The sequence below is a fragment of the Trachypithecus francoisi genome, unplaced genomic scaffold (assembly GCF_009764315.1).
Source record: "Trachypithecus francoisi isolate TF-2019V2 unplaced genomic scaffold, Tfra_2.0 Lachesis_group16, whole genome shotgun sequence".
NCBI classification, from domain to species: Eukaryota; Metazoa; Chordata; class Mammalia; order Primates; family Cercopithecidae; genus Trachypithecus; species Trachypithecus francoisi.
In genome coordinates, this window is record NW_022681461.1 from 26,060,386 (window position 1) to 26,084,947 (window position 24,562).

At 40.2% G+C, this 24,562-nt stretch overlaps 1 long non-coding RNA gene across 1 annotated transcript; it reads left to right on the forward strand.

Moving 5' to 3' along the window:
* The first annotated feature begins 983 nt into the window (after positions 1-983).
* On the forward strand, positions 984-21,615 carry LOC117098478. The gene is made up of 3 exons (XR_004443427.1): positions 984-1,612; positions 16,839-16,947; positions 21,508-21,615. It is a non-coding gene; the product is annotated as an uncharacterized LOC117098478 (long non-coding RNA).
* Positions 21,616-24,562: the final 2,947 nt, after the last annotated feature.

The window sequence follows — 24,562 nt, forward strand, 5'->3', positions numbered from 1 at the left end:
GCCTTCTAGACCATTTGAGTCATTTGGAAGAGAAAAGGTTTTTTTTTGTTTTTCCCTTATTTATCTTCGGTTTGAGAAAAAAGCTAATAAAAGGATGCTTCAGTAGGCCCTGGTGTTGTGGATAAGGGCACGCACACTTTTCATTTTTATGTGGTAAATTTAGAGAATGACTGACTGCACTGTGATTTCTAAATGAGGAACTGTGTCCCACAGGACATCCAAAATTATCAGCCATAGCAAGCTGTGAACATGTTATATCTGAAAATACAGCAAAGGGTGGACCAGAAAACATCTTTATAGATGTGTTTTTGTAATTTTCCTAAGAGGGACAAAATAATTAGTCTAAATATGAAAAATGGTAAATTTAAAGTTCATCCATAGGAAAGCTGGCTTAGTTGGCAAACCTCTGCCTACAATTCTGAGCTAGGAATAGTTTTTATGTTTTTAAATATAACAAAAGAAAGAGAAAGAAGAGTAGTATTTTATGAGGTGAAAATTCTATGACATTTAAATTTCAGTGCCCATAAATCAAATCTTATTGGAACGTAGCCAAGCTCATTTGCGTATACTTAGTAACTGTAGGCACTTCCTGCTGCAGGGGTAGAAATGAGTAGTTGCTACAGAGACTGTCAGTCCAAAGATATTTACTTTACTGAAAAAATTTACTAGACCTTGATCTCAGTGTAGTGGGTGTTCATTGTCCTGTTCTTGGAAACTTCCCACATTGTCAAAAATTTTAAAATAGCAACTTAAGGAAAAAACCTGCATCAGAATCGCCTGAGGTGCTTGATGAAAATGCAGGATCCCAAGCCCCAGCTCAGACAGGAGAAGTGGCATTTCCAGGAGTTGTGAAGCTGGGAATATTATGTTATAACAAGCTCTCCAGATGTTTCTTGTGAACACTAAAGTTTGACCATCTCATAGCATGTAGTGAGCCTGTTCTTCCTTTCCCTCTTTCCCTTCAACAGAGAACACATCTGAACAAAACTGAATTTTGTTTTTAAACCTTAATGATTTTATCTACACGGTTTTCCCTAGAACTTTTTCTGACTAGGGCCGATTTGATATTGGGCAAAGTATGTGGCTGTTAGTGAGACAAGGGTTTGGAGCCCACAATTAAGTCCTCCCACCATGATGCCCGAAATACCACTACAATGATTCCTTTGGCTACAGTTATTCCTACTCTGAAATCCCAGCCATTCTTTATTTTCTACAAGTTCGTTTTATTATTTTTAAGGACTTTAAAGGAAAGTATACATTTGGCCACAATTAGGCTGCAGAGACTAACAAAAACATAGGTTTCTTTGCTTTTTGATGAAACTGTATTCACCCTATTTACTAATTTTACATTTATTGAAGCTCTGATTGGTAATTTCAGATGTATTTTTTGTGAGGTAGAATGAGTCATTTCATACAGGCAGTTTGCTTTGTAAGCAAAAACCTTTTCATGCACGAACTTCATGGAGGGCTGCAGGAAGTGGCTAAGTATCGTTCGTGGATAATGAGATTGACCCTTGCCAGAGAAGAGGGTGGGTGTGGGAGGTTCACCTTCTCCCATCAGCCCATATTGATTGTCAACATCCAGTTCCTGACGGAGGAGGGCCTGGGTCAGGTAGGTTTCTGATGTGGGAGAATGCAAGATTTGCAAGTCTTAGGAGGCAAGAAACATCTTCAGCTCCCACTATGGGTAGGAGGACGAGAGAGTTCTGATGGGAGAGAAAGATGACCAAACTTGTTGCCTCCTTCAAGAGTGCATGCAGTCAGTTGTTTTTTAAGGAAAATAGTTCTTAGTGAGAGGAAGTGGAGTGGAGTCAGGGTAAAGTGTCTGATACAGTTATTTGCTGTAGGTATGGATGTTTTCGTGACCAATCTAGGTTTGATTCTGCTAAGGCTCTCTACTTAGTGGTGGTCCTGGGAGCAGCTTCCTCCTGAGCCTCAGGTTTCTCATCTATAAAGTGGAACCATTCATAACTTTTGTGAAATTACAGGGGAGATTAAATGAGAACAGCTGTGGCTCTTGAACATGACTGGCCATCAGAAACACCTGATGGTTTTTTTCTAAAAAATTAGATTTCCAGACCTCTGTGAATTCTAATTTAGTAGCTTTGTTGTTGTTTTCTTTTTTTTTTTTTTTGAGGGTTAAGGATTAGGGAATCTGGATTTTTTAAAAACAGACTTCTAAGATAATGCCAGTTTGGGGAACCACTGAGAATACCCAATGCAAAACCCTGCCCTAGTTTCAACACACTCTGGTACTGCTAACTTATATCTAGAAAATGGGACCTCAGGCCAGGCAATACCCATTTAGTGACTTGGTTTGAACATCATGAGATTTGCATTCATGCCCTTAGTTTCCCTAGCACCATAACTCAACACATCAGCTGTGTACAGACCGGAGTTATGAAATGTGGAAAACAAACAAACAAACCTGGAAAACATGTAGCTTCACCCTTTTCTGCTGCTAGTATGTATAGTTTTCAGCTCTTCATTCTTGTGAGAAGAAGCTTTCGTTCAGTTAATAATTTGTCTGTTTTAACCCCTCTGTACCATAAACTAACAGGGACCAGAAACATCTCATTTCTAACTATCTCTCAGGTTTTTTGTTTTTTTGAGACAGAGTCTCGCTCTGTTGGCTAGGCTGGAGTGCAGTGGCACGATCTCTGCTCACTGCAACCTCCGTCTCTCAGGCTCAAGTAATTCTCCTGCCTTAGCCTCCTGAGTAGCTGGGATCACAGGTATGTGCCACCACACCCAGCTAATTTTTGTATTCTTACTAGAGATGGGGTTTCACCATGTTGGCCAGGCTGGTCTCAAACTCCTGACCTCAGGCAATCTGCCCACCTTGGCCTCTCAAAATGCTGGCGTGAGCACTTTGAGATTACAGGCGTGAGCCACCGCACCCGGCCCACTCTCTCTCATTTTTTTGACCACACACAATTTCACTTTTCCTTCCTATCAAGTAGGAAAAAATGCTAACGTGTAGTGAAATGGTTTAGAGCTAAGGTTCATATAGCTAGCTAAGCTGAGTTCAAGGACTTGGAAAATGAGTGCCTTTGACAACAAACCTTCCTGTTTTTCTGTGCCCCGTTTCTGCTTAGTCACACCTCTGTCTCCTCCCAACTGCCCAAGCTCCACTCCTGGGGCCCTTGTTATGCTGGAAGACCATATTTCCAGAACTGTTTCATAACTCTTGCTCCACTGCTGCTCACATGTTTTCTTCTAACCCTCAGGATCCTCAACCCTTGCTAAAGTAATTAAAAATCAGGTCAGTCCCTATGTCTAAAACAAATTCTCTCTTGGGAGGCAATGTGATTTTAAATATCTGCCCACAGCACCTTATAGTTATAAAAGTAGTGTGTACCTGGAATTTTTTTTGACATATCTGATTTGTTGGCTTTTGGAGGACTTTTGCCCTCCAGCAGCATATTGACCTCCATATGAGACTAATTTCATCTGTGTGTAGAGGAAATCATAGATCTGGAAAATTCACACCCTGGAGAACTAGTCACTGGGTAGTGAAGTCAGTACATCTACAGGATATGAGTATTGGTACTTGAGTAGAATCCCTTCTGATTACCTTCCGGAAAGTCATGGATTATACTGTGATTTTCCTCCAGCTTAAGCAATGTTCTCAGAACACAGATACTAGATGAGAAACAGTACCTGGCTCTGAAACATATAATCTACTCAGATTCCAGGCCCAGGGTCTTGGCCACAAGAAAGCATATTTATCCCAACATCTTCCTGGAAGCTGTGCTCTGTGAGCACTGCAAAATTTTTTCTTTTTGTAATGTCTTGCATTTCTGTAAGTCACCTATTTTAATAGCTAAAAGGAAGAGATTTGTTAATTATGGCTTTCCTTTGTTGCAGCTCTATATTGAAAACATATGCCAGAAAAGTTAAGGAAAGATGCAAGTGGATAGATGATACATAAACAAGATTAGGAATCATGAGGATTAGGGGCTTCCTGTGCAGTTTTATCCAGGAACTGACCCCAGGAAGAGGGTCAGTTATAAACACAAAATTATGTTTGTGAGGGGAAGGTGTGATTTTATTGTATTCATAATCTAAATTTTCTGGCTCTTGTTTCAGATTCCTTGAAATGAGTCAATTTGTTGATTTCAGTTATAATTTTTTACTGTAATATTATCTAAAATAATTTAAAGTAGATATCAAGTATAAGTGTTGGATATTTTGGAGAGTCAGCTTCTAAATTAAAAATTTATTATTTTTATTGTTGCTACCTAACACAAGAGGCTCTTTTTATTTGGTCCTAACTTCATTTTACCTGTTTACAGAAGACAAGTAACTAATATGAAGCATAAAGGTAGCCAATTATAGACTTAAAGAATGGTAACATTGGAAGTAAAGAATGAGGAGGAAGAACAGTGACTCTACCTTGGTTTTCTTTCACTTTTCCTACTATCTCTGCTCTTCCACTAGCAGGTCAGAGCCAGTGGACTCTATCTAATCATTGAATTTCTGAGTGTGGTTAGTGAGAGAATATTTTTCTAAACAAATTCTGCCCTCGTTGTTACTTTGTGTGTATGTGTGTGTGTGTGTGTGTGTGTGTGTGTGTTGCTCTCATGTCTGAGAGTTTATTTGTTGTATTAATGTAATTATCTTGTTGAGGGCTACAAAAATAGTGTTACACTGGTGTGTGTGGTAGGTAGACTCCTGCTTCAAGGGAAAAGTTAAATCTGTTAATTACCATGGGGAAGTTAGCTACTTAGATATACCCACCTGCTTAGTATGAGTTTCTGAGTTTAGAGGGAATGAGGGCTTAGCTTCTCTCTGTGGTCAGACTTCTATGAGTCAAGTTGCATTGAAATGGGCTGTTGAATAGTGGATGTTAAGGTTTCAGGTACTACTTGGAAAAAGAATGGGTTATAAAGGGGAGGCTACCCTGATTAAAGAATATCATCTTCCCTGGACTCTGGCATTCTCTTTTGTTTACCAAAGCCAAGGACTATGTTTCTTAAAGTGAAGTTTATGGGCTGTATCCATCAGAACTATGGAAATTGTAGGTTCATGGACTCCATTCTACATAGATTGCATTTGAATCTTGTATTGAAACCTAGAAATCTGCCCTTCAACCTAACTAGTGGAATGAGTCACAGAACCTGGGAACAGATGTGTGACAAAGATGGCATTACAAATCAGCATGTAAAGGATAAATTATTCAATAAATAATATGAGAAAAATTGATTTTTCATATGAAAAAGATGTGATTAGATCCCTACCTCACACCATGAAACAAAATAAACTCCATCTCACACGAAAAGTATATTCATCCCAATAGCCCCAAAAGTTTTAACTGAGTCCAGCATCAACTTTTAAGTCCAAAGTCTCATCTAAATAAAATTCAAATCAGATATAGGTGAGATTGAAGGTATGACTCATCGTGGGGCAAATTATCTCCAGCTGTGAACCTGTGAAATCAAACATGTTATGTACTTCCAAACACAATGGTGGGACAGGAACAGGATAGACATTTCCATTCCATTTTTAATGCCATCTTTGTCACACGTCTATTTCCAGGTTCTGTGACTCATTCCACTAGTTAGGTTGCTTATTTAAGGGCAGAAGAGGGTAATGGGTCCTGAGCAATTCAAAACCTTAAAGCTTAAAAATAATCTTCTTTGTCTCTAGGTTCTTCCTACCAGTCTAAGGGGGGTTGAAGTTCCCCTTTCTGAACCCACTGGGGCAGGGCCTTGCCCTCATGTCTTTGAGGAGCCCCATCCCCATGGCAGTTCTCTTAATGGGGCTTTGAGCAGGCCCCATCTCCATGGTGGCTTCTTGCCTGGGTCTTGAACCTGCAGCTCTCCCCAGATGTAATCACGTGCCAGTGGCTCTAACTGTTGGTCTCATTGTGGCCATACTCCCCATGGCTCCACTGGGAATTGCCCTAGTGTGGGCCCCTTGCAGTGGCCCCACCTCATGGCTGCTTTCTACATGGGCTCCAGGCTCTCCAGGCCATCCTTTGAAATTTAGGTAGCAAGAGCCAGACCCTTATAGCTCTGCTGCATATAGTGCATATTGAATCAGGTCCATGAGAGCCACACCTGGGTCAGTGGAGGAGCATAGTGACAGAGTGCAGGAAGCAGAACCTTGAGGCAGTGCTGGGCAGAGGGTGCCAAGGTCCCAGGGGTGCCAATGACCCCTGCTTTGAAATTGTTCTCTCCCCCAGGTCCTTACACTTGGGGCTGTGAGGGGCAGCCCCAATCTGAAATGCCTTCAGGGTCATTCTTCTATTGTCTTGATGAGTAACACCTGGCCAATCCATACTAATTTCCTTATCAAAGGGTCATTTGGCCACACCCTTGGTGTTAGCTCCCAACATATTTCTCACTTTTTACAGTACACACAAACTGAGAATTTTCCAAATCTTTAAGTTCTGCTTCCTTATTGATGAAAAATCCATCTTTGATTCATTTCTCCTTTCTCATGTTTTACTATAAGCATTCAAGAGAATCTAAGCCAGACCTTCAACACTTTGTTTAGAAGTTTATCCAGCCAAATATGCCATTTCATTACTCATAAGTTTTACCTTCCACAAAAACAGCAGGCCAATAACACAATTCAGACAAGTTATTTGCCACTTTATGACAAGGATCACCTTTCCTCCAGTTTCCAATAGCATATTCATCATCTCCATCTGAGACCTTATCAGAATAGCCTTTACCATTCTGTTCATAATCATGTACGTATTCTCTAAGAAGATTCAGCCTTTCTCTACAGCTCTTTTCTTCTGGGCCCTCATCAGAATTACCCTTTATGCTCATTCATGCCAATGTAGGCTTTTTCTAGCATGGATCTCACTTCCAGCCTCTATCTATTAGCCAGGTCCAAGAGCTACTTCAACATTTTTAGGTATTTGTTATAACACCCCACTTCTTGGTACCAATTTTGTTGTAGTACATTCAGGCTGCTATAAAAATTACTGTACACTAGGTAACTAACAAGCAACAGAAATTTATTTCTCACAGTTGTGGAGACTGGGAAGTCTGAGATGAAGGTGCTGGCAGATTTGGTGTCTGGCGGGACTAATTTCCTGATTCATAGATGGAGCCTTCTTGCTTTGTCCTTACCTTCCAAAGGCCCCAGCTCCTAACACCATCGCATTAGTGACTAGATTTCAACATAGGAATTTTAGGGAAACACAAACTTTCATACCATAGTGCAATGGAATTTTTGTATGACAAAAGATACCATAAGCAAAGTCAGGAGATTCACCAAAAACTTGAACGAACAAGATATTTGTAACAAGTATAATCAGTAAAGGATTACTATCAAGAATATATATATATTCTATAAATCACTGGGGAAAATAAAAGCAAACAAGGAAAAAAAAGAGCAAATGTTAATCATATCCAACTCATAGAACTCTGAATGTCAACTCTGTTAGTATTCAGGGAAACTGAAATTAAAATGAAATACCCCTCAAAGGGTTAGTGAATATGTAGAGAAAATGAAACTGTGGAATACATTGTTGGTTAGAAAGTAAGTTGGTACAAATCCTTTGGAGGTCAAATTGGCAGTATCTAAACGCTTTGTATATTTGCTACCCTAATTGTATATATACACTTGTGAAATTCTTGCTCATGTGTACAAGCAAACATGTTCAGACAAATTCATTGCTGTGTTTATACTGGTGAAAAAATGGAAAGAACATTAATGTTCATCATGTGAGACTGCATAAACACGTTACAGAATACATTGAACTACTCTACTTCAGTTAACTATGAATGAATTCTCTCTCTGTATCAGTATGGATACATTCAGAAAACACATTGCTGGATAGGCAAGTTACAAATGAATTCATATGAAATGGTAATATGATATTTATAGACATACACTTATTTTTGAGGTTGCATGATCCAATTTCCTACCTCTAAGAAGAGATTTTCTTTCTTTCCTTGCTAAACTTGAAGATTCATTATTTTACATTTAGATCTCAGAATGCTGGGGCTAAAATCTCTCCTAGAAAGTATCTAATCTCCCCCTTTAAATGTTTTAAAAATGGACTTTTAATTTTAGGATAGCTTTAGATTAATAGAAAAATTATAAAGATAGTACAGGGAGTTTCCATATAACCTACACCTAGTTTCTCCTATTAACATCTTACATTAGTTTTTTTGTTTTAGGCAGAGTCTTGCTCTGTCATCCAGGCTGGAGTGCAGTGGTGTGCTGCTCATTGCAACCTCCGCCTCCCAGATTTGAGCAATTCTCCTGCCTCAGCCTCCTGAGTAGCTGGGATTACAGGTGCCCACCACCACGCCTGGCTAATTTTTTTTTTTTCTTTTGAGACGGAGTCTCGCTCTGACGCCCAGACTGGAGTGCAGTGGCGCCATCTCGGCTCACTGCAAGCTCCGCCTCCCGGGTTCACACTATTCTCCTGCCTCAGCCTCCCGAGAAGCTGGGACTACAGGCGTCTGCCACCATGCCCGGCTAATTTTTTTTTGTATTTTTAGTAGAGACGGCGTTTTACCATCTTGGCTAGGATGGTCTCGATCTCCTGACCTTGTGATCCACCCGCCTCGGTCTCCCAAAGTGCTGGGATTACAGGCGTGAGCCACCATGCACAGCCTAACATCTTACATTAGTATAGCACATTTGTTACACTTAATTAACTAATGCTGATATAGTAATTAAAGTTTATACTTTATTCAGAGTTTCTGTTTTTAACAAATGTTCTTTATCTGTTCTTGGGTCCCATGAAGGATATTACATTGAATTTATTGGTCATGTCTTCTTAGGCTCCTCTACATTGTAGCCATTTCTCAGACTTTGCCTTTTTTTGATGACCTTGACAGTTTTGAAGAGTACTGATCAGCTATTTTGTAGAATGTTCCTCATTAGAGGCTGTCTGATATTTTTCTCATTTTTAGACTGAGTTTCATTGAGGAAGACTATGAAGTACTATTCCTATCACATTATATCAACTGCACATATTATTATCATGATTTATCCCTTTCAATGTTAACCTTGATCACCTGGTACAGGTAGGATTTGCCACAGTTTCTTAGCTGCAGAGTTGCTTTTCTGCCCTCTCTCTCTTCCATGCTGTATTGTTTGGAAGGAAGTCATTATGTACAATCCACATCAATGTCTTTCTTAAAAGGAGAAATTGGAGCTCAGAAAAATAAAGTGATTTGCCCCAGATCATGGAGTTATGTGGTCCACAGTATGATTTGGGCCACAGTTAGAGGATTTACTTAATGCATAATTTAATAATTTAAATTCAATCAATTTAATTGTAAACATAACCAATGTAATTCAATTAATTTTATTTCACTTAAATCATACATTTAGTTATATGTAAAATTAAGATTAAGGCAGTGGATTTTGCACATATAAAATCTACTTTCCCCTCCTTCTAACAACCCTTCCTCTTGAGACATATAGAATTATTAGATTCTATGTTAACTCACACAGATCTGGCTCAAAATAAAAGCAAAATTTGCACTTGTTGGAAATGTAGAAGAAACTAGAATCAATCAGCAGGATATAAAGGTTTGTGTGAACCAGAAAGCTACACTGAAAGCCTGCCCTTAACATTTGCCATTCAGAGGATATTCCTGGGTCCTGTATCTTTGAAACATGGTTCAGAGGAGGACCAGAGGTACCTGCTCTGGTGGGGTGTCCTCTTGGGCTCCTGGATTCCTTGGCTCTTGGGGATAGGCACTGTAGATGAAGGGCCAGAGGGACGCTCTGAAGTGCTGGGTTGCAACTTAGGAACCCCGGATATCCATATCTGAGGGTGGTTCTTTAACCAGCCCTGGGGTTGAAGTATCTATTTGACTGGGGCTAAAGCCCTGGGGTTCAGTGAGAAGATAAATGATTGCAGGGTGCAGTGATAAAGTACAAGAAGCAATGATGAACAAAGGAAGCAATAAAATGTCGAACACAATTTCAAAAAGTGTTTTCCATAAAATAACAAGAACTGTTGTTTTTGTGTTTTGAGTTTCAAAAGAAGCTAGGAATAAAATAGTCCACAGTAACTTGGAAACCTTGAGGCAGAGGAAGTTTGGAGGAAGTTACTGTTTGCTAAGGTCCTTGTCTTTTTCTGTAGAGAAAAGAAATACTGATTACCTTTCACTTTGTCAGCATATTATAAATGTAAGAACGTATGCTGAAATAAACACAAAAAGTGTAACTTCGACACTGGAAAGTGAAAAGAAAGAAGTCTATAAAATTGCTCTGTTTAATAAAACAGTAAAAAGAAAAAAATAAGAATGGCAAAAAGTAAAATGTAAAGGTGGTAAAAATCAGTGTCCACACACACACACACACATGTTTTTTGAGACAGAGTCTGGCTCTGTCACCCAGGCTGGAGTGCAGTGGCTCAATCTAAGCTCATTGCAATATTTCCCTTCCAGATTCAAGTGATTTTCCAGCCTCAGCCTCCCAAGTAGCTGGGATTACAGACACTCACCACCACACCAAGCTAATTTTTGTATTTTTAGTAGGGATGGGGTTTTGGCATGTCGGCCGGCGTGGTCTCATGTGATCTACCCATCTTGGTCTCCCAAAGTTCTGGTATTACAGGAATTAACCACTGCACCTGGCCTGGTGTAAATATATTAATAATTATACAAAATAGATACAGTTTAAGTTCACTTTTCTAATATTGAATTCAACAATCTCTGTTTGGACTAAAAAGTAAAATGTAATTAAGTGTTGTTTATAAACATACCTTAAAATGGTATGGAATGATTAAAAATGAAAAGAAAAAAATGGTATATTAATTTTTTAAAAGTTGATATAACAAAATTAATAATACTAATATTAGTAGAATATGAATAGAATATTCAGCAAAAAAAAGTATGAAGAAAAAAGACATTGCATAATAATAGGTGGTAGCATTACAAAATGAAGAGGAAGGCCGGGTGCTGTTGCTCACACCTGTAATTTCAGCACTTTGAGAAGCCAAGGCAGCAGGATCGCTTGAGCCCAGGAGTTCAAGACCAGCCTGGACAACATGGCAAAACTCCTTCTTTACAAAAAAACACAAAAAATGAGCTGGGCGTTGGCATGTGCCTGTAGTCTCAGCTGCTCAGAAGGCTGAGGTAGGTGGGAGGATCATTTGAGCCTGGGAGGTCGAGCCTACAGTGAGCTGTGATCATACATCACTGTACTCTAGCCTGGATGACAGAGCAAGATTATGTCTCAAAAAAACAAAACAAAACAAACCCCACCAAACAGAAATATTCCTCTGGGATCTCAGAAACTGATAGATCAAAGAGGCCAAACTAAGGAACCAATTACTCTGATGAATTGTGAAAGTAGTGAGACTGTCTTGTTCTCCAGTTCAAGATATGGTGCCATCTTCAATTCACTTTACAGCGTGTGTCATGCTTTAAAGTATTTAAACATGTATTTACGCACATATTTTCAGTTCTTCAAACTCATCATGAGTTCTCTTCTTTATGGGCCTTTATACAAGCTCTTCTCCACCTGGATCTTTCTCCTCCCCAAGCCTTTTCTTGGCTAATGGCTCCCATTGCACCTCATCCTTCTCCTTAAGTGGCATGTGAAATTCTGTATTTTAATTGCCTATTACATTTTTTTTCTCCCCTACTAGGTAATAAACTTTGGAGGACTACAGCTATGCCCTTTTCTTCATTGTAGCACAGTGCCTGGCACGTGGTTTACTTCTTGAGGAAATAAATTAGTGAAGGAATGAGTTATGTAAAAATGAAATATAACAGATGGAGGGATTAATTCTACCTAAGGAAAAGGCTTCATTGAAGAAATGACCTTTAAGAAGAAACTTGGAAAATGAGTAAGGACAAAGGTTGTTCCTGGTGGAGGGAACAGTGTGAACAAACACCCGGAGGCTAGAGAGGGCACATCATGGCAGGGAATTTGAGTAGTCAAAATGCTGGAGCATTAGTGGCAGAAATGAAGCAGAAAACAGAGATCGGGATCTTTGCATAAACCTTGGAATGCCATGCTGAGGAGTGTAAACTTTAATCTGCAAGTGAGGCACATGTATTACAGATTGAAACATTAGGATGATTGTGGTAGTTACTAGAGCTATTCACTGAATATTGCTAGTTCCTCACACTTCTAAGCCTATATTAGGATTACATACTTCTCTGTATACCTTTGAGCTGAGTCACGGTCACATGACTTGGACCAATGCTAATGAGAAATGAGTGCAAGTGACATGTGCCAGGTCTGGGTAGAAACTTTAAGAGACACTGTTCAATTTGTCATTTTTCCTTTTTCTGCCTTAGCTTTTATGGGAGCATGAGACTGGGTCCTTGAATGAGAAAAACATAGAGAAGACTCTCAGCTATTCTTTCAGGAACATGAATAAGAAGACACAAGCCTTTTTTGTTATATGACACTGAGAATATTGGGTGTGGTGACTCATGCTTACAATCCCAGCACTTTGGGAGGCCAAGGCAAGAGGATTGCTTGAACCCCGGAGTTTGAGACCAGCATGGGCAACAAATGTCTCTATCAAAATTTTTAAAAATGAGCCAAGTGTGGCAGGCTGAGGTGGGAGGATTGCTTGAGCCCAGGAGTTTGAGGTTACAGTGAGCTATGATCGTGCCACTGCACTCCAGCCTGGGTGACAGAACAAGATCCTGTCTCAAAAAACAAAAAAAAATCACTGAAATACAGTGGTTATTTGTTGTTGCAGCATAACCTTGCCTGTCCTGACTAATGTGCATGTTTGAAAATCTGTCACTAATTAGACTGGAGACCAGAAGAAAAATTAGGAGACCATTTTATTTGGTCAGGCATTGTTAGTAGGAAAAGTGAAGAATGGACAGTGAGTATGAAGACACAGACTGCATTGATTGTATTCACTTCTGTGTTTCTGGTGCCTGCTACAGTGCCTGGAATACAAGAGAGTTAGAGGGAGAATCCTTGTGCTCACGCTTTCATAAGGACTTGTAGTGGATTGTTTAGTGTCCCCCAAAAGATAAAGATATGTCCAAGTTTTAACTTCTGGTACCTATAAATGTGATTTTATTTGGAAATAAGGTCTTTGTAGATATAATTATTTAAATATTGTGAAATGATAGTATGCTACACTTAGGATAGACCCTAAATCCAATGGCTGGTGTCCTTCTAACAGAAAGGAGAAGGAGATTTGACATAGAGCACACAGGGAGACACAGGGGCCAGGGACGTGTTAAGATAGAGTCAGAGAATAGAGTTACACAACTGTAAGCCAAAGGGCACCAACAATTGCCAGCAGCCATCAGAAACAAGGAGAGGGGTAAGAAATGGATTCTCCCTTAGAGCCTCCAGAAGAAACCAACCCCCTCAACATCTTGATTTAAACTTCTGGCCCCAAAGAATGTGAGAGAATAAATTTCTATTGTTTAAGTCACCAAGCCACCAAGTCGGTAGGTTTCTTTTGTTTTTAGAGTTGGAGCCTCCCTATGTTGCCCAGGCTGATCTTAAACTCCTGTGCTCAAGGGATCCTCTTACCTTGGCCTCTCAAAGTACTGAGATTACAAATGTGAGCGACCGGCCCTGGCATAGTTGTAATTTTTTATAGCAGCCTCAGAAAATGAATATAGGACTTTCACTCCACTTATAAGGTGAGATAGCATTACAGTAACGTTTCCAATTACATCTCTCTCTTCATTTTGTACTCCGCCTTTTTCACAAAATAAGAATTATTTATCTGATTTGTGGAATTCGCTCATAGCAGCTACTATTCTTCTGGGCTGTGTTTTAGGCTAGCCTATAGGGTGGATATGTTCTTCTACTGATCTCCTCCATGAAGTCAGCAAGCCTGATGGCAGATTATGTAAGCATACCTGATTGATGATCCCAAGCCTGTTTTCTAGGAACTCTCCAGGCTCAAGGGTTGCAAGACAGCACACAATTCCCCGTGTAGTTGACTGGACATATTTGCTGCAAAGCAAATATGCCTGTAAAGACTCTCCTTTTAGATGGATTACAAATTTGGGCTTTTGTCTGTGTGTGTGTGTGTGTGTGTGTGCGCCCATGTGCATGTGCACATGTGTATTTGTGTGTATGCTGGTAGGGAGCCTCATTTGGGTTGCACATACTCTAATTTCTATCTGCAGAATGGATCTATCTCTGAGTATCAAACTTAGAAGGAGGAGAGAGTTGTCACTGGCACTTTACAGAGCCATCTCCAAGAGAAGCTGTTCATTAAACATTTGTATATATGAATAAAAATAAAAAGGACTTGATTCAATAGATCTTACAGAATTTGACTTAACAAGCCTGGGTGGTCTTACTTACTGTTGGAGTTGAAGAAGACAGAGTGTAAGATGATGCTGAGGTTTCACACTTGGTGTGTGAAGATAATTGTGTTCTTAACTGAGTATTTGTGTATAAGAACAGTAAGAATATAGAGTTTATTTTAGTTTGGGATGTAGTTGACAGAGATCTTTGTAAGTCACCTAGATGAAGATTTCCAGGAGATGGTTTGAAATGCTGTTTGGAGCTCAGGCTGGAATTGGAAATATGGATTTGGAATGAGATAATATGGAAATGTCTTTGCAATGGAGCACTTTACTTTTGAGGACTGAATAGAGGCAAATATTTCAGAAAGGGTAACCAAAGAAGTTTTCATAAACTTTGGAAGAAAACCAAGACAAAAATGGCATTTCAGAAGTCAGAAAGGAGAAAATTTCAGGTAGGAGGAAGTTTTAAATTGTATCAAGTGTTGCTGAGACATTCAAGAATTAAAACCAGCTGGGCGCGGTGGCTCGTGCCTGTAATCCCAGCACTTTGGGAGGCCGAGGCAGGCAGATCACGAGGTCAGGAGATCAAGACCATCCTGGCTAACACGGTGAAACCCCGTCTCTACTAAAAAATACAAAAAAACTAGCCAGACGAGGTGGCGGGTGCCTGTAGTCCCAGCTACTCGGGGAGGCTGAGGCAGGAGAATGGCGTAAACCCGGGAGGCAGAGCTTGCAGTGAGCCAAGATCCTGCCATTGTATTCCAGCCTGGGCAACAGAGCGAGACTCCATCTCAAAAAAAAAAAAAAAAAAAAAATTAAAACCAAAAAGAGGTAGAATTCCATTATGTATATTTTTTCCCGAGATTTATTTACAGAAAAGGCATTTGAATAAAGTGGCAAAAAGCAAACTAAAAATTATCTTTTCTAGTTGCTACCAAGTTGCTAGAGAGAAAGTCAAGGGAGAAGCAAAGTTTTTTGAAAACAGGGAACCCTGAGTGTGAATGTAATGGGTGTTGGACAAAGCTGGTTACATGAGCTCTGTGAAATCACGGAGTGTGGGTTAGGCCCAGAAGAGGGGAATTGTGAGCTGGGGAGGAGGCATATGATAAAAGAAACAGGCATTTATTGAGCATCTACTATGAACCAGAAGGTTTTACTTGTTGAAATTGGGTAATGAGGTACATGCAGAAGCTATTAACCAAATAGAAAATCATGGTGAAAAAAACTGGTCTTTAAGGTATTGGTAAGAACATGGTGAAAAGACTAATTAGAGGGCCTGGGCTGAGTGGCCATGGATGTGAAGTTGGCCAGGAAGAGCAGTCAGTGGTCTTGCTGACTCTGAGGGGTTGAGGGGCTGGAGGTCACAAGGAGGATGAGTTTCCATATATGAGTCATGAGTACAACACCACATATTACTTCAATCTCTTATGAAGGTCTGCTTCATATTCAGTTAGTTGTGATGCTGAAGATACAGCCCATTAACCCTAAGATTCCATCAGTTGCAAGTCTCACCATTATTTTACACATTACTAAGAGAAGAAAAAAAACAACTTTATATGAATTGATCACAGCAACCTCTTACTGCTTTGAAATGTCTCTCAGCTCTTCCAGGGGGTTTGGCAATTTGTCCTGCCCCCAGTTGCCTTCCTTGCCTTGTGATAAGCAATCATTTTGCACACACCTCAGTAACAAACTATGACATCATCTTCTTGTGAACATCTTCTTTTTTAGCTCCTGTAAAGCACTTGTTATTCCTTTATAAGAAAATATGGAAGCATAGTCATTCTTCTTCTCCTACAATGAATATTTTCTGCTCAATTTTTATGTCTTTGTACATACACAATAGACTGTTTATTTCTCTTATGTCAAATTTATACCCCTCTGCTCTGTTTTCTGTGTCTTTCCACATTCTTGAAATCTTTTATCTAAATGTCAGATCATAGTTAAATTCAATGCTGTAGTACTGATATATTAGTCCATTTTCTGTTGCTTATAACAGAATATCTGAAACTGAGTAGTTTATAAAGAAAAGGAATTTATTTCTTATGGTTATGGAGGCTGGGAAGGCCAAGATTGAGGGGCTGTATCTGGTGAGGGCCTTCTTGCTGGTGAGGACTCCGAAGAGTCATGTGGTCATGCAGGGCATCACTTGGTGAGGGGACTGAGTGTGCTAACATGCTCATGGTCCAATCACCTCTTAAAGGCCCCACCTCTCAATAAGCCACATTAAGTTTCAACATGAGTTTTGGAGGGGACATTCAAACCATAGCAACCAGGTTGTACATCATTCAATAGAGATGACGACATTCGTATGAACAGGTGTGACCAATGCTGTACATACCTCAGCCATGGCAACTACATCATGACGGTGCCTCGATGACAGGAATTGTAAAATGCAACTCCCTGGAACGTAACACTGCATTCCAATTTCAGAGACGTTAAATGTGAAAAAAAATGTGTCTTAGTATTGCTGAAATATAAAAATTAAATTTTACAGAAATGTGGTAATTGAAATTTACAGTTAAACTTCAACCTTAATTATGACTACTCTTTGCTACCTAGCTTATTTTTAGCATTCCTAACAGATACTGTGTGAAAACTGGTTTGAGTCTTAACTTTGCTCATAGGCTTTGTTATCCACTGAAGGAGGTGTGAAATGCCCAAGAAGCCAGTGCTGTGGCGAGGGGAAAAATGAAGTCTTGTGGATTTTGCCCCCAATAACTCAAACTGGTGTATGTATCTCCATCAGACAATGGTAGGTATTTTTCCTTCGTAGGTAAAACTGGGTCTGCTTTAATATCTATCAATTATTTTTCTTAATCCTAGGGAAGGGAAAAGATGCCATACCATTTTCTGAAACTCTAAAGATAAAAATCATTCCTAGAATTGTAGTGCCAGAGGATCTCAGAAAACATCTAGTTCTAGAGTGTCATGTTTACAGATTGAACGACTAGTTAATGCAAGTCACATGTGACAAGCCATGGTCGAGTGTGTTATTCTTTGATGTGGCGGGAGAAAACAAACACAGGATAAGCCCCCAAACTAGAGTTTTTAGTAAGTAGAAAATTGTGCTTAGTAGACATGGCTGTTAAAGCCAGTCAGGTGTTCTTTACTGGATATTACACATTCCCAAGAACAAATCCTCTCCCCATCTCTATATTCTGCCTTCCATCAGTCACACCTAGCTCTTGTCATTTAATTTTGCTTTGCCTTGTTTTTGTCCCTTGTTGGGTCAAAGTTAGTTTGTTCTGCAGAAATAACAAATGCCTGGATTTCCCACTCTTCAGAGCTCTGGGGTGAGTTAAATCCACAGATGTTTATGAGTGGTGACAATCCCTGTTGGCGGATGTTGTAGCAATACTTTGAGAACTGGCTATACTGAATGATGCCAGCTGAAGGGGAATCCTAGGAATTTGCTTTCATTTGGATCAGACATTTGAACCAATTGAAGAATGGCTCCCACTTTTTTTTTTTTTTTTTAACTCTTATAAGCCTTTATGAGGCCCAATTTTGCTTGTGCAATCTGAGAACATTTTTTGCTTTCATCCAATCTGGCTGGGCATAGGGGAGTGGAAGACAGTTGTTCAAAAGGAAGCTTTTGTACATACTGACTCTCAGATCTATTTCATAAGAAAATTTCCATAGGAATTCTAGGAAGAGAAACAAATGGTTTAGACAGAGAGCATTTGGTCTATTAAACATTCCGGTGGCTGGTTCTGTGGCCAGCAGGGCAGCCAAGCCTAAGGAATTTCAAGGGACACAGCCCTTTTTTGAATTGGAGCCCTGTGTCTGGCCACAATGATAATTGTTTCACATCAGCAACTTAGTATATTGTGCTATAGGGTTGCAGGGGGGTGGGTAAGGGGGGCTTCAATGGCTTCTTTTGTTAGAAATAGGCTAATTTCTAGTACCTATTCCAAAAGGTTACAATTAGAAAGGATGGTGCAACAGAGCTTGAGAAAGTAAACATGGGGGCACCCATCTCCTTTTCATTATAAATTGCTTCCCTTTCCCTGATTCTATAGTTGTCAGATGCTAAATACTTGTCATCTTGGGATTCTCTTTTGCTGCACAAGAACATAGCCTAACCTAACTGTGGGTTGCGGATATCAGAATGCTGTAGTCTAAACAGCTGGCATGGGAAACAGGCATGGAAGTGGAGGGTGGTAGGGATTTGAACAAAGCCCAAACTTGCCTTGGGTTAACTTGATTTACAGGAATCAACAGGACCTGGAAAAACTCCAAGCCACGAAGCCTTTGTTTGGAAAGTTTTGCAGGATAAAGGCTAGCCAGATCTAAATAAAGCTTTTCCATGAGGATTTCAAAACAAAACATTGAAAAAAACAAAGGGTGCCTTTATCTTTCCTTGCTACTGGCCAGGTTTTAAGTTCAGCAGAGGACTAGAAAACTAGATGTGGGGAAAAAGATGTAATCGATTTCTTTGAACAGCTCAAGAATGGATCCCATCCTGGAACACATAAACACTGCAGGGTTGGATTATCTAAAGCAAATTAGTTGTTTGTTTGTGATGTTTTTATTGTGGTTTTAATATTTGTAGGACTCACACCATAGGTTGCGGCAATGTCAAGCTGACACACAAAGCATCAGTGACTTAGAAAAGCTATACTGGTGGTCTGTGTATACATCCTGTATTCCTTGATGCCACCTCTGGCATGGCCACCAAAGGAAGTCTGAGTCTCAGTTCCCTCCTCTGTGGAATGGTGATGCAAAAATAATAATTTTACAAAAAGCCAAGCAAAAAAACTGTAAGTATATGTCAACTGTAAAGGTTTAGGACTTTGAACAGTGTCTGTGCCTTAAACACCTTGGTCTCTCCCCCACACACTGATTTCATCTACAGTAACCCCTGTCTATCTGTTGTTTTGTTTTCTGTGGTTTTGGTTACCAATGGTCACCCTTGGTCTGACAATATTAAATGGAAAATTCCGGAAGTAAAAAATTTATAAGTTTTAAATTGCATGCCATTGTGAGTAGTGTGAAGAAATGTCATGCTGTCCTTCTGGGATGGGACTTACCCTTTTGTGCAATGTATTCACGCTATATACACTACCTACTATGCTACCCGCCTGCTAGTCACAATCGCCATCTTGGTTATTAGATGGAAAAAACAGCATATAGAGGGTTCAGTCCTCTCTGTGGTTTCAGGCATCCACTGGGGGCCTTGGGATATATAACCCACGAATAAGAGGTGACTAATGTATTCACGCACCCAACAATATTTACGGAACCAAAAAACACACAGTAGCTACTCAGTATTTGTTGAATACAAATGTTTTATGACAAAGCATCATTATTATTCTTTGTAGCAGGGGTTGGCAAACTACAACCCACATTCCTCTTTTTGTAAACAAAATTTTATTGGAATACAGCCACACCCAGGATTGACTATGGCTTTTGTGCTGTAACAGCAGAGATAAGTAGCTGTGAAAGAGAATTTATGGATTGGAAAGTCCAAAATATTTAGCATCTGGCCTTGGTGGAGAAAATCTGCAAACCCCTGTACTATAGCACTGACCTAAAAACATTTGGCATCTTTCCCAAACTCCTCTACTTTACCGTAAACAATGTCTCCATGAATATTCTGTAATAATATTTGTCAAAGTATGCTCCAGGGCACGCTTGTTTTACAGGCTGCCCCTTCCTGGTTTAGAAAGTTTAGAAAATAGACATATCATGTATATTATGAAGTCTCAAAGTTAGAGGAAGAATGTGTGTAATTTTGATTCAGTGTTTCCAAATTCATGTGACCCTATTAATCCTTTTTTGTTTTTCACAAATTAATGTTTTGTAGAAGGAAGTTGCCACATAGGAAATATTGGTAAACAGAATGTATTTTGTGGGCTGACTCCAGAAAATTGGAAATGACTACACTACCTAGTGTGTTGTGTTGAGAAGGATCATGAGGCACTGTCATAGAATGGTGGGATAGAATACAGCAAACAATTACATAGATCAACCATGGCATGTGTGCTGAGAGTTTGCAACCACTTGTTTAGACCTTACTGAAAGTACTTTAAAATGTGAGTCCACATGGTCTATACATTGCTGCATATGAAGTGGGACTTCAAAGTTGCTTTTCTGGTGAAGCTTATAACCTAGTTATGAAGAAATTTCACATAGAATTACAGTGAGGGAATTGTCTTAACTTCCAGGAGAACTTAGAAGATAACATTAAATTGATTATATATGTGAACATGATTATTATACATCATTCTGCTTCTGGTATTCCTATTATGCATATATTATACCTTTTGTAGTTGTTCCATAGTTCTTGGATATTCTGTCCTGTTTTTTCAGTGTTTTCTTTCTTTCCTTTTCAGATTTGGAAGTTTCTACTATCGTATTCTCAAGCTCAGAGATTCTGTCCTTAGCCATGTCTAGTCTACTCTTGAGACCATCAAAGACGTTCTTCATTTCTGTTACAGTACTCTTGATCTCTAGCATTTCTTTTTGATTCTTAGAGTAACCATCTTTCTGCTTATTTTACCCATATGTCTTTGCATGTTTTCTGCTTTTTAAATTAAAGTCCTTAACATAGTCATAGTTGTTTCAGATCATGATCTGGGCTTGGCACAGTGGCTCATGCCTGTAATCCTAGCATTCTGGGAGGCTGAGGCAAGAAGATTGCTTGAGGCCTGGAGTTCAAGACCGGTCTGGACAACATAGTGAGATCCTGTCTGTACAAAAAATTAAAAAATTAGCTTGCCATGTGGCATACACTTGTAGCGCCAGCTACTTGGGAAACTCAGGTGGGAGGATTGCTTGAAGCCAGGAAATTGAGGCTGCAGTGAGCTGTGATTGTGCCACTGCACTCCAGCCTGGGAGACAGAATGAGATCTTGTCAGGGGAAAAAAAACCAAAAAACCTCCATCTAGTAATTCCAACATCTCTGCCGTATCTGAGTCTGGTTCTGAGGTTTGCTCAGTGTCTTCAAATTGTGTCTCTTGCCTTTTAGTATGCCTTATAATCTTTTCTTAAAAGCTAGACATGACATACTGGGTGAAAGTAATTCCAGCAAATAGACCTTTAGCAATGTGGTGTAAGAAGTCTGTGCCCCTGGGCTGGGCTGTGAACCTCTTAAGTGCTTTTGAGTGCTCTCCATCCCCTTAGGTGGGATAGGATGGCTAGAGGGTGCTGGAGCTGGGGTTTTCCCTTATTCCGGGTTGGTTAGGCTCTGAAATAACCCATTACGTTAGCCAATGGTAAAATAGATACTCTTGAGAGCGGACCTCCTTAAGACGCACAGAATGCTCTGGCATATTTTAAAATGGCTCCCTTTCCCCTCCCCCTGTAGGAAGTTTCAGTGGATTTCTCTCCAGCCTTCATTGTGAAAATCTGGTAGAGATCGTGGAGAACTCACAAAAGCATGAAGTTGCCCCTATGAATGGCGCCTCTGGAGTTTTTTTTTTTTTTTTTTTTTTATACTTTAAGTTCTAGGGTACATGTGCATAACGTGCAGGTTTGTTACATATGTATACTTGTGCCATGTTGGTGTGCTGCACCCATCAACTCGTCAGCACCCATCAACTCGTCATTGACATCAGGTATAACTCCCAATGCAATCCCTCCCCCCTCCCCCTCCCCATAATAGGCCCCGGTGTGTGATGTTCCCCTTCCCGAGTCCAGGTGATCTCATTGTTCAGTTCCCACCTATGAGTGAGAACATGCGGTGTTTGGTTTTCTGTTCTTGTGATAGTTTGCTAAAACCTGTCCACACCAAGGCTTCAGCAACTGTTCCGTTACAGCTTAGCTTTTCCTAACCTTTCCTATGGAGGTTTCTGCTTATGGAGTTCTGCTCTGGTAAGTTATTATTCTCTGTAACCAGCTGTCTGTCTCTCCAGCTTTGAGAGCAGCAGTTTGATCTGACCTCACTTCTCTTGACAGATCTAAGAAAAGTTATTGATTTTCATTTTGTTCAGCTTTTTACTTGTTGTTAGGACAGAGTGATGACTTCCAAGATTCTTACATGTCAGACCAGAAACGGGAAGTCTGCATCATTCTGTTTACCTTCCGGGGCCCTAAAAACATAACAAAGCAAATTTCTTGTCAGAATCTGTGTGTCAATGATATGGTTTGGATCTGTGTCCCTGTTCAAATCTCATGTGGAAATGTAATCCCCTGTGTCAGAGGTGGGGCCTGCTGGGAAGTGATTGGATCACGGGGCTGGTTTCTCACGGTTTTACACCATCTCCCTTGGTGCTGTCATCCCATAGTCAGTCCTCACGAGATATGGTTGTTTTCAAGTGTGTGGCGGGTGCCCCTTCTCTCTCTTGCTTCTTTTCTAGCCATGTGAAGTGATGTTCTCCTTTTACCTTCTGCTATGATTGTAAGTTTCCTGAGGCCTCCCAAGAAGTTGAACAGATGCCACTGTGCTTTCTGTACAGCCTGTGGAACCGTGAGCCAATTACACCTCTTGTCTTTATAAATTACCCAGTCTCAGGTATTTATTTATAGTAGAGCAAGAACTGACTCATACAGTTCAGTAGCGTTATAAATTTATTCTTCGAAATGCCATATTTGCTCCATATAGCAGTATAAAAGTAGAAAATAAAAGTATTCGATATATCAGTAATAAAATTTCCACGTATCAGAAACACAACAAACCCATTGGGGGTTGGTTCTGGGACTTGCTGGGCTTTATGTCTGAAAGGGAGCAGGAGTTTCTCGAAACTAGGGGATTGAATGAAGCTCCCCTGGTTAAAAACGAGTCTGGAAAGCTCCCTAGGGCTATCACTTCTGTGAAGTTTTGTGCCCAGGAAAGAAACACACAACCAAAATCTTAAGCAAGCCCCACACATTCGCAGATCATCAATACCTACCATACCACACAGTGTATGGGGGAGAGAGGTAGTTGTGAGCCACCACTAGAAGTACAAGTTGAGGGCTCTGAAAGGCCAGGTAGAAACAACCCCAAACCTGGAGACTGGCTGGAAAGGATGAAAGAGAAAAAAATGTCACCTAAGATGAGCTGAAGTACACAGTCTAAAACATGTGAAGAAGTCTAGTCTAAGAGAGACAGCCAACATTTGTGAGAAATTCAGTTTATGTATAATTAAAATAACAGAATAAGGCTGGGTGCGGTGGCTCATGCCTGTAATCCCAACACTTTGGGAGGCTGAGGTGGATGGATCACTTGTGGCCAGGAGTTCGGGACCAGCCTGGCCAACATTGTGAAGCCCATCTCGAATAAAAAAACATAAAAATTAGCCAGGTGTGCTGGCGGGTGCCTGTAATCCCAGCTACTCTGGAGGCTGAGGCAGGAGAATTGCTTGAACCCAGGAAGCGGAGGTTGCAGTGAGCCAAGATTGCACCACTGCACTCCAGCCTGGGCAACAGAGTGAGACTCCATCTCAAAAAATAAATAAATAAATACATAAAAAGAAAATAATAAAAGAATAGAATAAGATTTAAAAGAGGCTTTAAACACACGAGTTTAGGATCATCAGAGTGGTAAATAAAAGGAAAAGGACTAGGTGTAGTCGCTCACTCCTGTGATCCCAGTATTTTGGGAGGCAGAGAGGATGGAAGGTTGCTTGAGCCCAGGAGTTCAAGACTAGCTTGGGCATTTGAGTGACAGCTCCATCTCTACTGGAAAAAAATAAAAGGAAAAGAATTAACCAAACAAAAATAGGCAGAAAGGACATAAGAACAGTAACATATAAAATAGAACTGCCTGTATATCATGTACGTAAAAAAATCTGGAGGCCGGGCGCGGTGGCACAAGCCTGTAATCCCAGCACTTTGGGAGGCCGAGACGGGCGGATCACAAGGTCAGGAGTTCGAGACCATCCTGGTTAACACGGTGAAACCCCCGTCTCTACTAAAAATACAAAAAAAAAAAAAAAACTAGCCGGGTGAGGTGGCAGGCGCCTGTAGTCCCAGCTACTCCCGAGGCTGAGGCAGGAGAACGGTGTAAACCTGGGAGGCGGAGCTTGCAGTGAGCTGAGATCTGGCCACTGTACTCCAGCCTGGGAGACAGAGCCAGACTGCGTCTCAAAAAAAAAAAAAAAAAAAAAAAAAAATCTGGAAGGTGAAAAACAAAACACAATAGATTGGATCAACTCTAGGCTGACATAGCTGAAGAAAAAAGGGCTCTGAACAATTGTATTAGAAATTCAGGCCAGACACTGTGGCTTATGCCTATAATCCCAACACTGTGGGAGACTGAGTCAGGAGGATCACTTGAGCTTCAGTTCAGGACCAGTCTGGGCAACATAGTGAGACCCTCATCTCTATAAATATACATATATACATACATACATTCATAAAGGGAAAAAAGGATAAGGAGAAACAATATTCAAAGAAAGAGCAACTGAAGACTTTTCACAATTAAAGAAATTCACAAATCC